Genomic DNA, 6,000 nt, shown 5'->3' with positions numbered 1-6,000 from the left:
CCAGACGACATGACGTAATTGTGACGTCAGCCAATACACGCTCCCAGGCATGCCCCCTTGCGCAGTGCCCACCGTAGATATTATTACGATGAAACACCTATATGTGTATGGTGACAATGAATAGCGCCGCTGTCGGAGTAGCGTTATATTCTCGAGCGCTATTATCACTCCGGTAGTATGTCACAATGATGTCATATGACGTCATGTCGACCGGGCAGCTGGCACTCGCAAGTTCTAACATAGGGCCCCAGGTGTGTTTCGTCATAATATCATCCTAACGGATTGATGACCCACTCGTACATTTAATAATCTAGAGATACAAACTACAGTAAAACCTTGATATAACAGAGTTCGAAAATAACGGACGAAATATCCGGTCAAATGTGAAAATATCCTGTTAATGTTATACGTCATGTTTAAATCCAAGTGTCGCCGCTTGTAAACAATGTTCTACGCATGATAATCACGTCATACCTCTTGTACTCGAATTCGAGTCATAATGCCGTCCTACTCGTAGACTGAACGTAGCACTGACGTTTGCAACGCTGGCCGCTAATTCACACAGCTGTACTTACAGAAATTTTATTTGTTTATTCGAAGTGAATGGATGCATTTTTTATTCCATTCAATAAGTTTAGAATGGTTAGAAAAGGATGAGGGTGACCCTGGGTGTCACATCATGACTGAAAGTGACATAGCGATAAAGTTATGATCTTGGAAAATGAGGATGAAAGTGAAGATAACGAGGAAGAAGAAACAACGCGCACAAAAACAAAGTCATCAGTGACAATATCGCATCTCGACGATCTAATAACGTACATATATTGACTATTCGTCAGATAACGAAATTCAACTAAATTACACGCAATTTCGTAATGTTAGAGAGTTAATTATAAACAGTAGACTTCAAAAGTGCAAACAAAGCTTGTAACGATGTTTTCTTTTGTATGCGACACACCTGGAACCTCTCGTGGCACACAGTTCGGCAGACATAGATTAGGCATAGGCTAGATTTAAAAACAACTCTCTAGAAATTACCACTATTGGAGTGATAAATATTGTGTTATAATTAATGGATACCTACATCACTTGTACACACTTTAGAAAGAGTGTTTTACATAAAAAAAGTGAATTATTTGCTGGCAAACATACGAGAACAGCAAACCAATAGTAGAGTTATTAATAATGCTAAGGGAATTAATTACAAATGATATCCAACGATCCTGACCATGGCCCCCACAAGGGGGGGGGGGGGGGCTGACAGGGCTCTGGAAGGGCCCGGCGTGACGAGCCGACCATACCGAGATAAACACAGATCACAACTTTGCTAAAATAGTAAAAAAAGTTTACTTTGATGATATTAATAATTAAAACTTTTGGTTGTACGATGCAATTTTTTACTGTGTGCCGATACTCGACAACTCCATAAAAAATTGCTAAAAATACACCATCTCGATAACGCTACTGCAGCGCGTCACACTGACTTTACCCTTGGCGATAGGTAGGATGGCCCGCCAAACATCCTAGCCTGAAGGCCCGCTTCAGGATGTGGGGGCCATGATCCTGACCAGGCGGCGACCCCAGCAATTAAGTGGTGTATTGACCGTGAGAACGACGACTGGAACAGGATGGAAAAGCCTGGGAACTGGAGAAGATTGGTGATGGACAGAAGCCAGTAGAGAACATGTCTTGTGAAGGAGACTAAGATGTAACATCGGAAAAGAATATGAAGATAGAAAATTCGCATATATGATTATGTTATTTTGTACATAACATATTAAGTTATTTCCAGTGTTTGAGATATATTTTTTTAACAGAATGACTTATTAAAAAAAAAAGTTTTATAAATATGATCGTAAGAACACGGCGCCGTCAATATAGAGGTCATATTTTTCATATCGAAAGGAAGCCATAGGTAATTTTCTATATTGGATTTATCGGAATATAACGTAAACACATTGGCGTTTTAAATTTAAACAACATAATATTATTTACTTCTATGATTTTAGATAATATGATATCAATAATTAATTATGATATATACTGGTACTTTCTCGCAAGTGTAATTAAATGATAATCTATGTCTGACAATCGGACATACAATACAAACATGGATATACCAAATGCAACCCACTCCGCAACACACTTAGTCTGAATTGAGTGTATCATGAAGCCCTACGTTTGATGTGAGCATCAGCAACTTTTTACTCCTAGGAATGTTTCAGGAGCAGTTTCCCAATAATGAGGTCGCCGTGCACGCAAGTGTGCTTTGATTGGTTTTCAATTGACATATTTAGTTAAATGTGCCCATAAGAGAGAGAGAGAGGGGGGACGGATAACTAATAACAATAAAAAGTAAAATAATAATAATATAAAAATAATACAAAACAAAGCTAATTCAAATTTTTCGTGTCCACAGTAAGACGCCGATTTTTAAATGTAATACAATTGGCTCCACCAGCTTGGACCTTCCGTATTCATTTCAGGACATTCCCATTGGATGTAGTTTGCGTCCGGTATTTTTTCACCACATGTACACGTTGGTCGAGTAACGAGTTTAAGCCTATGAAACTTGGACTTGTAAATCTACCGTGTCCAGTAAAAATTTATTAGTGTTGTAGTGGTTAGTAGATATTGCGGCTATCTCCAATCGCCATTGAATATTATAGGAAAACAAATAATATGTGTGCCTGTCTGTTTGGTGCGTATCACTTTCACTGCCAGACAATTATTAATAATTATTCGAGTAAAATATACCTACCCAAAACGCTAAGCAGGATGTTTGTTTAATATGCGATAGGATTGACCGTAACGTCTCAGGCTGGGAAATTATTGTCCACGCGTAGATTGCTTTTGATATGGATTAGAAAACGCTAAGCATTATGTAAATGAGTGCTTGTTAGTATTTGGTTCTAAAATTATTCATTACTTATTAGTTAAGTTTTTAGTGTTTCAGATCAAAATATAAAAATCAGAGACGTATTAAGAAAATATAACAACATTTCTATCATGAAGTGTAATCCAATTTTAGGACAAAAAAAAATCGAATCAGTATTTACGCTTTCATAAATATTATGTATGCTTGCTGTAAAAACTGCCCCTTGCTATTTTTTTTACTTTATGCCACTCGTACTCCTTTAATAATCTGACCCTCAATGATTTTATACTTAACATACGTTCATATACGTAGTCCCTTCTGGACCCCACTCCTGTTTGAATGTTGAGACGCCATTGGTTAAAACTGTTGTGCGTGCCTGAAAATATAATGTTGTTTTGCAACTCCTTACGAGATAAATAAATAAAAACAGAGCCGACGTAATTTGTATGTATATTTTTAAAGCTCTACCGCGTAAATCTGCAAACGTAAAATGTGATTCCACGTATAGAGACGAAATAAATAACGACATAATGGTTGGTGCTTTTTTACGTATTTTTCCGCCTGTTAATAATTTTGACGTAAAATATATTATTTTGCTGAAAGTAACGCAAAAATGCGTAAAATTCGTGTCACCATAGCGAAAAATTTCGTAACACTTCGTATAAATTTACGATAAAATACCCTGGGATTCGAATAAATCAGTCATTACTTCACACATTTTTTTTCAGCTTGTCACAGTTTAATGTAAGCTAAGTTGGTAATATTGTGTAAGTAGGTAGGTACTCTATCTATAGTACAGAGCAATGAGCGAAGTAGAAATAATAATAATATGAGCATTTACTTAGATACGATAATTTTATTATACATAAGAAACGAGTCGTTTTTTAATAACATCATATTGGAAATAAATCGTAGGCAAAGTGGATGTTTGCGATTTAATTTTTGGAAGATTAAAAACAAAACAAAGTGCATAAGTTAACTAAGTATATACGATTATAAATTATACATACTTGACGGATTTTAACATTCTATAAAATGAGGTCTGGTTCTAATGTGATTCATTACTATCACAAGAAAAAAAATGATTATGTTAATCAGTAAAATTCTGAAGATGAAACAAAATTATAAGTACGACTGTCCATTGTCCAAGTTATTTTTCATTTGTTTTTTTTTCGATTTATCTAAGGACCTAATCGCGTGCACATTTACCCGCACCTCACCTCACCAATTCACAGTTACCATTTAACTATATTACCTACTCGTAATGAATTGACCCAAATGTGTTATTTGACATCGTTTCGGCGTAGGCGCGCGTCACTTTACCCGCACCGTCTCTCACCACTCCACCGCTGCTATCCGATCACCGATTTACCTAGTGCGTTATTTTTGAGAAGTTTCATTTTGTATATTTTGAAGCTTATTAGAAAAATTCAAATTGATGGCATCACTTATTTTTTTAAAATAAGATAGTATGGGAGATGGGGACCCATGTTTGGAGCACAAGAAAAAGAAAAAACTCTAATAAATTGGTACCTACCAACCAAGGCTTGAACAAAAACGAACCATAAGTGCGAGTGAGAAAGCATTCGGTACGCTTATATCTCCGCAATATGCGTTAGAGTAGGATAAAATTTATACGGCTGAATTAAATATTTTATGTACACGTCGCCGGTAAATATTAATTTGGATGACTACAGTCATTAAAAACTGTGAGCACGTGTTGCTGAAATTTATTGTTTTTGTGTTGAATATAAAGTAAGTGGTAATTATTTTTAGTTAATTTAGTAGAACATATAGTTAACTATGCTGTGTTTAAATTTGGTAGCCGTACTGAGAAGCAACACGATGGTACCTATGAAGTTTTATAGATAAGTTAATAATAATAAACTTGAGGTTCTACTGTGCGTTGCACGCAAGGAACACGACTTCATTTTGCCGAACAATACCCACTCTCTTTATATTATTACTCTGAGGTACCAACAATGAATTCCATAATCTGCGCAAGTTTCATCAGTAATAGTGTAGTAGTTTTTGAGTTATAAAGGAACAAACGGGAACAAAAGACAGACAGTCAATTCAATTATTTTATAAATCAGTATATTATCTAATAGATTGCTTGTATGCCGAACGAATCAATAGTGCTTACCTACATTCATTAAGTATTTTACTTGCATACCTATATCAAATTATTTATATTTCACTTATTCAAAATACCTTTTTTCGTTTCAAATTAGGATCTTAAAAAGTTTACCATGAAGTATAGGAAGTTAGATAAAAGGTAAAAAGTTTTTTTAGCATGCAAAATCTCACAATCTCCGAGCATAAAATGTTATTGCGATTTTTTTGTTGAAAAAAAAGTACTTCGCGTCAATTTATTCGCGGTCCGAAAATTGTTTTACAAGGACGACATAAAGAGTGAGTATCTAACTTTTGTGACTAACATTGTTAGTACTAGGCGTAGGTAGATACTATCTATAATAATGTAGTGACCATGTTTCCAGAGGCAAAACTAGGTATTTAAGCATTTGGGGCGATAAAAAGACACGCGCCAAAGGGGGTGATAATGGGTGCGAAACACCGGTCGGCAAAAGTCCGAAAAAGATATTTTCAATGGTATTATTTAAAAAATATATGTTATCAGTTAGGTGTCTACATAAAATGAATTTTATGGTGAAAAAAGTTGCATGCGGCGCAATTCGCTTCCATATCATTAAATGGACGTCATTAATGAAGAAGACGCCTATATTCAGGATGTTATATTATTTAATAGGTAAATTATTTCAATGTTTTGATGACAATAAAATAATTGTTTCAACTTTTTTTTGATTCAGTCGTATTTTCAATAAAAAAAATAGTTTCTATTTGGAGAGGCGGAGATCTTGGGCTAGCGCCCGGGCGGTAGCTGTTTTTGACATTACAGCATAATAAATAACTAATTTTACGTTGTGCCACTAATATCTATACATATCTAGTTCAATAGTACACAGTTACTAATAACAGATTTAAATAGTAATACATTGTCTTCATGTATTTATTAGGTAAAACAAAATTTATATACATTCATGTATAAAAAAAACACGACGTGTAGGTACAGCCAAACTTTTAAACAGATTCATAGAGAA

The sequence above is a fragment of the Rhyacophila brunnea genome, unplaced genomic scaffold (genome assembly GCF_057557595.1).
Source record: "Rhyacophila brunnea isolate RB1 unplaced genomic scaffold, BYU_Rbru_1.0 scaffold_2, whole genome shotgun sequence".
In the NCBI taxonomy this organism is placed as follows: Eukaryota; Metazoa; Arthropoda; class Insecta; order Trichoptera; family Rhyacophilidae; genus Rhyacophila; species Rhyacophila brunnea.
Note: the sequence above shows the minus strand (reverse complement) of the source record.